The 11274-nt window shown below is 47.2% G+C and overlaps 1 long non-coding RNA gene across 2 annotated transcripts in view; it reads left to right on the forward strand.

Moving 5' to 3' along the window:
- Positions 1-1843: 1843 nt before the first annotated feature.
- The window catches only part of LOC138845245 (uncharacterized), a 23253-nt gene continuing 13822 nt past the window's right edge, over positions 1844-11274 (forward strand). For both annotated transcript variants that reach the window (XR_016220246.1, XR_016220247.1), the window contains exon 1: positions 1844-2326. This is a non-coding gene — a long non-coding RNA (uncharacterized LOC138845245). The remainder of the gene's footprint in view (positions 2327-11274) is intronic.

Raw genomic sequence — 11274 nt, forward strand, 5'->3', positions numbered from 1 at the left:
AGTTCTCTTGTATTTGGCAAGAAAACTAAAAGCAGAGACAAAAGATATCAAAACCAAAGCTTTCCTAATTAGCTCCAATGCCTTTTAAAAAAGATTTATTTATTTATTTATTTATTTATTTATTTATTTGAAAAGCAGAGTGTCAGAGGGAGAGGGAGAGAGAGAGAAAGAGAGAGAGAAATATCTTCTATCTGCTGATTCATACCTCAAATGGCTACAACGTAGGGGTCTTCCATGTGGGTGGCAGGAACCCTAGTAGTTAGACTGTCTTATGTTGCCTTCTCAGGCGCATTATCAGGGTTTTTATTTTGCAGATTTTGAAAGATCCATTTATTTATTTGGAAGGCAAAGTCACAGAGAGAGAGAGAGAGAAAGAGAGAGAGAGAAAGAGAGAGAGATCTTCCATCTGCTGATTCACACCCAAAATTACTGCAAAAGTCAGGGATGGGCAGGCTGAAGCCAGGAGCTAGGAACTCCATCCACGTCTTCCACGTGGGTGGCAGGGACCCAAGTACTTGGGCCATCCTCAGCTGCTTTCCCAGGTGCATTAGCAGGGAACTGATTGGAAGTGGAGCAGCCGGGACGGGAGCCAATATTCATATGGGAAGCCGATGTTGCAGGTGGTGGTTTAACTCCCTATGCCACAACACTGGTAATTGCAATGATTTTTTTTTTAATCTAAGCTTCATTAGACTCTAACACTCTCTTAGCACGTGTCATCAGTGGGTTGGTGTAGGGGAGGAAGCAACCTAAAGTGATTTGAAGGCCAGCATCCACCACAGAGGGGCTTCTGTGACAATCTCCGTCATCCTGCAGATTTCCAAACCATGCTGTTTCCTCTTGAGAACTGTGCTGGTTTTATGTTTGCCTGGCTCATCTGCTTGGCTTTGCTGGTGCCCTAGATCCTTCTCCTGGGAGTGGGGGCCTTGTGTAATGCTCCCTCCCTCACAGATCTCCCGTCTTCATCATCCAAGTCTTTTCATTGGACACCTGGTCGGCTCGCTGCTCTGCGGTGGGGCTTGCTTCTTCCTGGCCTCAGGGTTTCTGGCAACCTTGCACTCCTTCTGTGCTGTGCCTGTACAGATCTTGTCGTGGCTGCACTGGTCTCCATCCCTGCCTTCAGAGGGTTGCTGCGGCGACAGTGAGGGCATCGTTATGCCTGTGTGGTGTGTGCTGGGATAAGGGTGTGAATCAGAGGAAGCGCACGTGTCCAGGCTCTGTGCTCTGCTCAAGGGGCTATGAGCAATGCATGAGGGTCACCAGAGTACAGCTTGAGTCCTGATGGGCCCTTTCTAGTTCAGGGTCCTTATTGTTGAATGGGCTTAAAAACACTCCCTTTGCAGCGCTGGCCATCACAAAGGGACAAACGTATGTGACGGCCTCCTCACAGTAGTTGGCATGGAGACGTGGGACCTCCTGTTATCATTAATAAAACAGACACGCCAGATAGACTGAAAGCAGACACGACAGAATGAGAAAGTGATGATAAAATCTTTTAAATGAGGCAGAGGACAAAGTGGAAAAGATGAAGGTTGCAGTGACTCTAGGTGGTGAACCCGCACATGGAAATCTAAAGGCTTTGTTCTCAGCCTGATTAAATTTGCGGGATCTGATTAGGGCAAGGTGATGCGCCCCAAGGCCCACTCCACCACCAACAGGAAGGTTACAGGACTTCTCACTGCCCAGAGATGCACAAAGTCAGCTGCACAGGGATCACCTTCCCCACGCTCTTCCCTAGGAGGCTCTGCAGGTAAGGACAGTGCCTCTGTGGAAAACTCCACCTGAGGCAGCCCCGGACCACCTGCGAGGGCCAGGAAATGGCGTTCAGGGCTTTTCCGGGCTTTGTAATTGGATCCTAGGGCTGAGGGTGCATCGAATTCCTTGAATGAATTAGCCTGGAGTTTGGCAAAAAGCCTTTGCCCTGAGCAGCTGAATCACTTTTAGATGATACAGCTGGCACCGGGCCGATATGTGCTTGTGACTAGGAGTGATCGCGAAGATTCTCCCCCACACCCCATTTGTTCAAAGGCACAGAGTTTCCAGGGAAGCCCGTGAAAGAGCGGAGACCAATTCCAGAAATAATCCTTCACCTGTTGCTCACTGTTGTGAGGTGCCAGAGGCCGTGGACTTGGGGTCTGAGGGGCGCAGAGGGCAAATTGGAAGGAGACAAAGATGCTGACTTCCGCCTGCAGGTGAGAGCTGGAGCTGGAACTTGCTAATTCGGATTCCACTGTCAAGGAAATATTCCACATCCGTCTTGGAATGCGCCCGCCTGCAGGCCCACGGAGCCGACAGATGCCTCTGTGGCGGGAAGGAGGCAGGGCAGGTGAGCATCCACGGGAAAAGCCCGCTAGAGCTCGGTGCTGGAAGAAGTCGGGGTTTGCTCCCCCATCTTTACAGAGTAGTGGCAGAGGAGGCTGCGGGGATTCAGAGCAGGCAGTGTTGGCTGGCACCCTCTGAGCTCCCCTAGCCTCTCCTTGTTTTAGGATGAGGTGTCCTCGCCATCACATCATGACCTGGAGAGCTCCACCTCATCTCCATGGAAATCTAAGGGTGCACACGCTGGGTCACTGGACAATCCCTCACCTCCATATCAGCATGATGCTCGTTAGCAGAAAAGCTCCTGCATGCATCCAAAATATTGATTTTCATCATTTTTATTTTTATTTTTGACAGGCAGAGTTAGACAGTGAAAGAAAGAGACAGAGAAAGGTCTTCCTTTTTCCATTGGCTCACCCCCCAAGTGGCCGCTACGGCCGGTGCGTTGCGGCCGGCACGCTGCGCTGATCGAAGTCAGGAGCCAGGTGCTTTCTCCCGGTCTCCCATGTGGGTGTAAGGCCCAAGGACTTGGGCCATCCCACTGCCCTCCCTGGCCACAGCAGAGAGCTGGACTGGAAGAGGAGCAACCGGGACAGAACCGGTGCCCCAACTGGGACTAGAACCCGGGGTGCCGGTGCCACAGGTGGAGGATTAGCCTAGTGAGCCGTGGCGCCGGCCTCAAAATATTGATTTTTTAAACATTTAAAATGGCAACAGAATAACAAGATTCAAATATTTGCTTCACTTTCAGTCATGCATGGGTGAAAGGAACATACATTGGGCATTATTCACACTGATCAGTTATCCAAAAGGCCTTACATTTGCCACAGCATTCAATTTTTACTTTTAGGAAAACCTTTTACTTGTACAGAATGGGAAAACTAGGCTATCTGAGGGTTTTTTTTTAAAGATTTTTTTAAAAAAGATTTATTTATTTACTTGAAAGTCAGAGTAACAGAGAGGAGAGGCAGAGAGAGAGAGAGAGAGAGAGACAAAGAGAGAGGTCTTCCATCTTCTGGTTCACTTCCCAGATGGTCGTAATGGCTGGAGCTGTGCTGATCTGAACTCAGGAGCCAGGAGCTTTTTCTGGGCTCCCACGTGGGTGCAGGGGCCCAAGGACTTGGGCCATCTTCTATTGCTTTCCCAGGCCATAACAGAGAGCTGGATCAGAAGTGGAGCAGCCAGGACTCAACCAGCAGCTGTATGGGATGCTGGTAATGTAGGCAGCGGCTTTACCCGCTATGCCACAAGGCTGGCTCCAATATTTATTTTTATTTATTGGAAAGGCACACTTAACAGAGAGAGACAGAGAGGGAGAGAGAGAGAGATCTTCCATCCACTAGTTCACTCCCCAGATGGCTGCAGTGGCTAGGGCTGGGCCAGGCCGAAGCCAAGAGCCAGGAGCCAGGAGCCAGGAACTTCATCTGGAGCTCCCACGTGGGTGCAGGGGCCCAAGATCTTGGCCATCTTCTGTTGCTTTCCCAGGCTCGTTAGCTGGGAGCTGGATTGGAAGTGGAGCAGCTGGGACTTTACCGGTACCTGAATGGGATGCCAGCACGGCAGGAGGCAGCATTACCTGCTATGCTACTGTACCAGCGCCAGCTGCAGCCTATTTCTTGTTAGCGCACCACCATAAATGACCAGAAATCACACTAGAAGAGACAACAGGTGCCTGTGAACCCACCAGTGAGTAATGAAGAGATGGATGAACCACACGGCAGGCCCTTCTCTTGATCAGAAAGAGTTTCTGTTCAGTGTCATCTTTCTTCCTTATTCCAGGGAACCATCAGTCTGAGAAGAAGGAGCCTGCTGGACACTGGGAGAGTGGGCTGGGCTAGGCTTCATTTTGGTTTCCCTCAGGCCCTCAGTGGCTGCTGCCAGTCATGCCCTGTGTTGTCTTTTCCTGCTTATGACTCCACCCAAAGCTTTTCAAACACAGGTCTATTGTCTAATAGGCAAAAGTGAGCTTCTGATAAGGCAAGACTGTGTAGCTACTCACAGACTTTGTAGCACAAAGCATCCCCACCATTTCTCTCTCTCTCTCTCTTTTTTTTTTAAGATTTATTTATTTATTTGTAAGTCAGAGTTACACAGAAAGAGGAGAGGCAGAAAGAGAGACAGAGGTCTTCCATCCGCTGGTTCACTCCCTAATTGGCTGCAATGACCGGAGCTGCGCCGATCTGAAGCCAGGAGCCAGGAGCTTCCAGGTCTCCCACGTGGGTGCAGGAGCCCAAAAACATGGGCCATCTTCTACTGCTTTCCCAGGCCATAGCAGAGAGCTGGATCGGAAGTGGAGCAGCTGGGACTAGAACCGGCGCCCATATGGGATTCCAGTGCTTCAGGCCAGGGCGTTAACCCACTGTGCCACACAGCTGGCTCCCCCACCATTTCTCTTCCAGAGATTTCTATGTGGTTCCCGAGGGTCTCAGAGGTCCTATTTTTGCTGGTGAAAAATCTGCTTGGATGATTGTACCTTGCATTAATATTTGAATTTTGTGTACATCATTTTCTAAATTATAAGTGGGCTGTAACTGAAGGCGTTCAAAAACAACCACATTTTAAATTTTTTAGACTCTTTCCAATATTTCAAGTCTAGAATGCATGTTTGTTCTCAGTTATGGGGAACTTTGGGGTGGCTCTTGTGTGTGTATCTTTGCTGGTGCAGCACAAATTGAGGAAAGGATTCCAGTATATCAAAAACAAAAAGAAAAACAAAAAACCCTCCAATCAGGCTGTAGGCTTCCGGTCCCCACCATATGTTCCAGATTTCTGGGACAGCCCGATTCCAAACATTCAGGCCTGTGGTCAGACAAGTATTTTTGTTTAGGAAATGCGAAGCCTGCCTCAGGGCTGTAAGCAGGTGGGTGCTCAGAGCCCCAGTTTGCATTTTATAGTTTGCTGCTATGGAGAGCCGATCTCAGGCGCTCCTCCAAAACCCCGGGAGCTGAACACGCTGTTTCAACTTAGGAAAGCTACCAAGTCGTCCAGAGGCAGGTCTATGTTCAGTGTCCTGTCCCCTGAGTCAGTCAGAGCCTAAGCCTAATCTAGTCAGCAAAGCATCGCTATCTACCTGCACAGCCTGAGAGATGAACGACTATGATCAATCCAGGAACAAGTCCGCTCAGCGCGGGCGCATGCGCTGGTGGCGGGGCGCTGCACAAGGGGCGGACGACTCCGGTGGCACAAAATACAGTCTCTGAGGTGCACTGTCTCTGCACAGTACTTTACCTTTTGAAAGCAGAAATAATAATAATTAATAAGCTTCCGATAAAGGTCTTCCCACACCCTGTCAGTTTATCTTTTGGAAGAAGATCAAAATGAATTAGCATTCGGGAAGTGCAGCCAAAGGGCACAGGTTCAAGATCTGACTGTGAGAATAGAACTTTTAATTACGAGTTTCGATCTTTTCTCACGAGATGTGCAGGATTCCAAACCTTATCAACACTCGGGAAAATCCAGTAGATTTTTTTTCTTTTTAAATCCCATGTTCTTTGCTAACAGGAAACAGAAAAAGATGATCTTTAGAAAAAGTTTGGAACTGGGTCTGTTGTGAATTAGAATGACATTGGCGCATTTCGCAGGGCTACTAAACAGCTTCAGATATAAATTGCTTTCAGTGCCTCGCCCGCACCTCCTGGCCCTGCACAACCGCTTGTGTTTCTTGCTGATTAAAGAAAAACAAGCCACTGTATTTACCAGTCTCTGTGACCCAGCCAATCCCTCTGGCCTGTGTGTCTCAAGCCGACCGTGGGGTTTGTCTGAGTGTGGAGGGGCTTAGAAGCAGGGGTTCAGACCGCCCACTTGCAGGACCTAGCAGGCAGTGTTAGAGACAGGGCGAGCTGAGCACTGCTGCCAACTCCCAGCTGAGAGCAGAGGTGTCCTCATTCTGTCACAAAGTGTTTGCAAGTATCTTTTTTTTTTTTAAATATTTATTTATTTATTTGAAAGAATTATAGAGGCACACACACACACGGGGTTGGGGGGGAGAAATCTTCGATCCACTGGTTCACTCCCCAGATAGCCACAATAGCCAGGGCTGGGCCAGGCTGAAGCCAGGAGCCAAGAGCTTCATCCCTGTCTCCCATGCGGGTGGCAGAGGCCCAAGTCCTTGGGCCACACTCTGCTGCTTTCCCAGACCATTGGCAGGCACTGGATTGGAAGTGAAGCAGCTGAGACAGGAACAGTGCCCATGTGGGATGCCAGTGCTGCAGGCGGTGGTTTGCACGCTATGCTACAATGCTGACCCCAGGTATCAGTCACCTTGTTAATGTCCTCCAGCACATACTCTGAATCTATCTACCTGCACACGTAGAGGAGCCCATTTTAGTTTCCTGGCTTTTTCACACACAGAAGATGTTTTTAGGCATTGTAATTTCTCTTGTTTTCTTTAAAAATTTTATTTATTTATTTGAGAGGCAGAATTATAGAGAGAGGTAGATAGAGAGAAAGGTCTTTCATCTGCTGGTTCACTCCCCAAATGGCCACAACAGCTGGAGCTGGGCCGATCCAAGGCAGGAGCCATGAGCAAGGAGTCAGGAGCCAGGAACCTCTTCTGGGTCTCCCATATGGGTGCAGGGGCCCAAGCACTTGGGCCATCTTCCACAGCTTTCCAAGGCCAGAAGCAGAGAGCTGGATCAGAAGAGGAACAGCTGGGACTCGAACCAGCACTCATATGGCATGCCGGCACCACAGGCAGAGGCTTAGCCTACAATGCCACAATGCCGGCCCCAGGCATTTTAATTTCTTAAAAGTTTGATAAGAATGCCTGACCCAGGTGTGAGTGTTGTGGCACAGCAAGTTAAGCTACTGCTTATGCTGCCTGTATCCCATAGTAGAATGCTGGTTAGAATCCTTGCTAATCTGCTTCCCTACTCTAGCTGATGAGCCTGGGAAAGCAGCAGAAGATGGCCTAAGGACTTGGGTCCCTGCCACCCTTGTGAGAGACCTGGATGGAGTTCTTGGCTCCTGACTTTGGTCCAACCCAGGAGTTGTGAGAATTTGGAGGAGTGAACCAGTGGGTAAAAGATCTCCTTCTCTCATTCTGTCACTCTACCTTTCAAATAAATAAACAATTATAATTTTTAAAAAGAATGCCCAAGCTCCTCCTACCTATTACTTATTTTATCTCTCCACTAAGAAAATTGCCTTTAAATTAAGGATACATGGCATTTCCTGGGTGAAGGACTAGTTTGGATTTTGCTCAGTCCTAATTGTGGAATACTTAATCTGGATCCCTGATTTGAATTTTTCTGTTTTACTAGTGCAGCAACCATAGTGTAGTGAGTTATGGGGACTTATCCTTGTCACTGTTCATTTATTCCTGCAGCAAACAATTGATTCGCGTCTACCATGTCCTGGGCGTTGTGCTAAGCACTGGGTATACCACTGTGAACAAGACAGGAAGGATGCCTTCTTAAAGGAGCTTATGAGCTGGTTTGGAAGACAATAAACATTACAATGGTGACATGAATGAAACAGGCTGCTGCCAGAGAGAAAGGACAGATTGGGGTAAGAAGGTCTCTCTTAGGCGGGGTCATCCTGCTGGAGGTGATGTTGTAGGCACTGAGAGGAAGCTGGCTGTGTGTTGAGAGTGCCTTCCCTGATAGAGGGAAGAGGGCGAGCTAGAGGAGAGAAATGAGGACAACCACAGCTTCTCTTGCAGGAATCCTCTCTGGCTTTGAGCGGGTACCGCTGATCTGGAATGACCAGAGAGATTTACTGTTATGTATATCATCCTAAATTGTATCAGAGGTCCCTGCTCTCTCCCTGTCCGTCTATCATAGTGAAAATGGTAGAGACCAGACCAAGTGAGATTTTATGTCAAATATTGTTGTTGTTACATCCTGGTATGGATGCTGCTAACAACACCAGCCAGCTCTCTGAGTTACATGGATATAGATAAATGATTCACCCCTGAGTACAAGATACACACAAGGATAACTCTGCACAGCCTCATCCCTGGTTGCTCCTGTTCAGCTCGAACCTCACTTGCCTTCCACCCAGCTTCGAGTCTCTGTAATGGTATTTAGGACTCTGTCATTGTTATATACATGCCAATCCTCTCTGCTGTCTTGTAAGTCCCCTGAGGGACAGGATGGGTGGAATTTGTCATCCACCAGCAAACCCAATACCCAGCACATTGCCATGCCCATAAAACTTGCTCAATGAGTATTTGTGGAAGGATTGGTATAGAATTACTTAGAATAATCTTTGTGGACATGAGCTGTTGGAAAGGCAGAGCAATTTTTTTCTTTTATGGATTTATACAGCTTGGTATAATTATTGCTGTTACTATCAAAAACAAAAAATAACTATTACAGGATCCTTGCTTAATTCCTTTGATGAAGCCTTTGGCTTGTTGACAAGAATATTGCTGAGAATAGAGAAGCAAACGCTGAACTGTTTAACAGAACTCACAGAGTGATCGTTGCATCATTCTGCTGGATGTGAAGTCATGTCTGAGCACTCCGTTCCCACTGAAGTGTAGCACTGGCTCAGTCTGCTCCCAGTGCAGAGAGCACCAGAACCTCTGCATCCTGTCTCCTGACCCTTGCCCTGGAGCCTCGAGGCTGGTCCCACAAGAAGCAACTTGGCGGTCAGGCCCATCAGGAAGTACATGCAGCCCCAGGGGCCTTGTGAGTATAGGGTCAACACTGTGGCTGCCATGGGAAGTTTAGGGGAAAGACTGTCACCACTCAGTAAAATCCTTTCCTCTAATTTTCTGTTCATGTCCTCTTTGTGAGTAAAGGACAAGAAGTGCACAAAGGAATTAGCAACTACTGCCTGGTTCTGGGGCTATCAACTCGAATGAGAACCGATGCAAATATTGCACACTAATCCTAGTAAGATTCCTGGACAAGGACGTTCTGCTGAAGTGATGGCAGTGGGTGGTGGTGGCAAAGAAAGAAGTTGGGAGTGGAGCGCAGAGGCGGTGTGTCTCTGAGTGAAGGGTGCCAATGGCTGCCCTCCTACTGAATTACCATCTTTAGTCATACTACTTCACTCATAGTAGGAAAAGTCTTTTTTACGGGAAAGGTTCCAAAGCTCCAGAATCTGAGCTGACAATGCACTGCGGTTGTCAGCAGTGGGAGATGAAGGGTGTGGGTGTGGGTGTGGGCACAGTGGGTTCCTCCACCATTTGGGCCACTTGCTTCCCTTATCAGAGTGCTGGTGAGTCCCATCTCATTCACTCCTGATTCTGCTTTCTGCTAATGTGCCTAGGAAGGCGGCAGATGATGGCCCAAGTACCCACGTGGGAGCCCCAGATGGAGTTCCTGGCTCCTCGTTTCAGCCTGGTCCAGCCCCGGCAGTTGCAGGCATATGGGAAGTGAATCAGTGGCTGAAAGATCTCTCTATATCTCCCTCTCCTTGTCTCTCTTTCTCTGTGACTCTGCCTTATAATTTTTTTTTAAGAAGTGGGAGATAAAAATAGATAATGAAAAGGATCAGTGTCAGTAATTTGTTGATTGGTTGACTGCCCCAGGTAAATAAATACTCAGCTAACATGTAGAACTGGGTAACAGTTAACTGGGATTTTGGGAGATGTTTATTATTTAGTGGGGGGTTCCCACGCTCATGAGGAAAACTTCAGAAACAACAAGCTTCCTTCTTCATTCAGCTCTCCCTGATGATACCATATGACCTGGTTATCCTTGTTTTTTTTTTTTAACTTTTATTTAATAAATACAAATTTCCAAAGTACAACTTTTGGATTATAGTGGCTCCCCCCCCATAACCACCCTCCCACCCACAACCATCCTATCTCCTACTCCCTCTCCCATCCTATTCTTCAAGATCCATTTTCAATTATCTTTATATACAGAAGATCAATTTAGTATATACTAAGTAAAGATTTCAACAGTTTGCACCCACACAGAAACACAAAGTATAAAGTACTGTTTGAGTACTAGTTATACTATTAGTTCACATAGTATAACACATTAAGGACAGAGATCCTACATGGGGAATAAGTGCACAGTGACTCCAATTGTTGATTTAACAATTGACACTCTTGTTTATGATGTCAATAATCACCCGAGGCCCTTGTCATGAGCTGCCAAGGCTATGGAAGCCTCTTGAGTTTGCCAACTCCGATCTTATTTAGACAAGGCCACAGTCAAAGTGGAAGTTCTCTCCTTCCTTCAGAGAAAGGTACCTCCTTCTTTGATGGCCCGTTCTTTCTGCTGGGATCTCACTCGCAGAGATCTTTGATTTAACATCTTGTCATTACTCTCAAATGAAGAGAGATTCATTGCATTTCTTACTACTCACTTTCCCTTTTATCCTTACCTAAAACATGACCATGAAGCAGAAAAATGAAAAGCAAACCCAGGTAAGAATGGCTCAGTACTTCACGCTAGCAATGAAGGCAAAACCTCTACATTTAAAAAGGAGTGCTAGAGTTCAATGTGGTGGGAGATGGAATTACCAAGAGACCAATTAGCACCTTATTTGGGGGATTAGCCATTCTGGTATTTGCAGCTAGTTTCTTAACTGGGATTGTTTGCAGGCCACACTGTAGGAGTAACTGGAGTGTTGATAAAAGGGGTTCCAGAACAAATAAAGGTTCCTACAGTAAGAACTGGGGAGATGTCTAAGGCTCCAGGCTTTGACATAACAGCTCAATGCCACATTGGTTGCTAGAGGAATCCAACCCTCTCAAAATTGGCAGTTTTTAAAGGAAAAACTTTTTTTCTCTCTCTTTTTTTTTTTCTTAGAAGTGGTTAACAGTCTATCTTTTCTCCTGAGATCATCTTATTACATGCCCTGTTGCCACCATCCCTGCAGTTCTTCCCAGGGATTGCCTCTCCAAGATTTGCAGCTTTGGATTGAATCTGAAAGATTTTAGTTGGGGTATTAAATCTCTGTTGTTGCTGTTGGTTGTGATCCATTTTTATTTTAAATTGCCTGTGCAATTGCCAACATTATTTGCCATTAGAGGAGTCTACTACATTT

Source organism: Oryctolagus cuniculus, chromosome 14 (genome assembly GCF_051225735.1).
Source record: "Oryctolagus cuniculus isolate XC-2025 breed Fujian yellow rabbit chromosome 14, ASM5122573v1, whole genome shotgun sequence".
NCBI lineage: Eukaryota > Metazoa > Chordata > Mammalia > Lagomorpha > Leporidae > Oryctolagus > Oryctolagus cuniculus.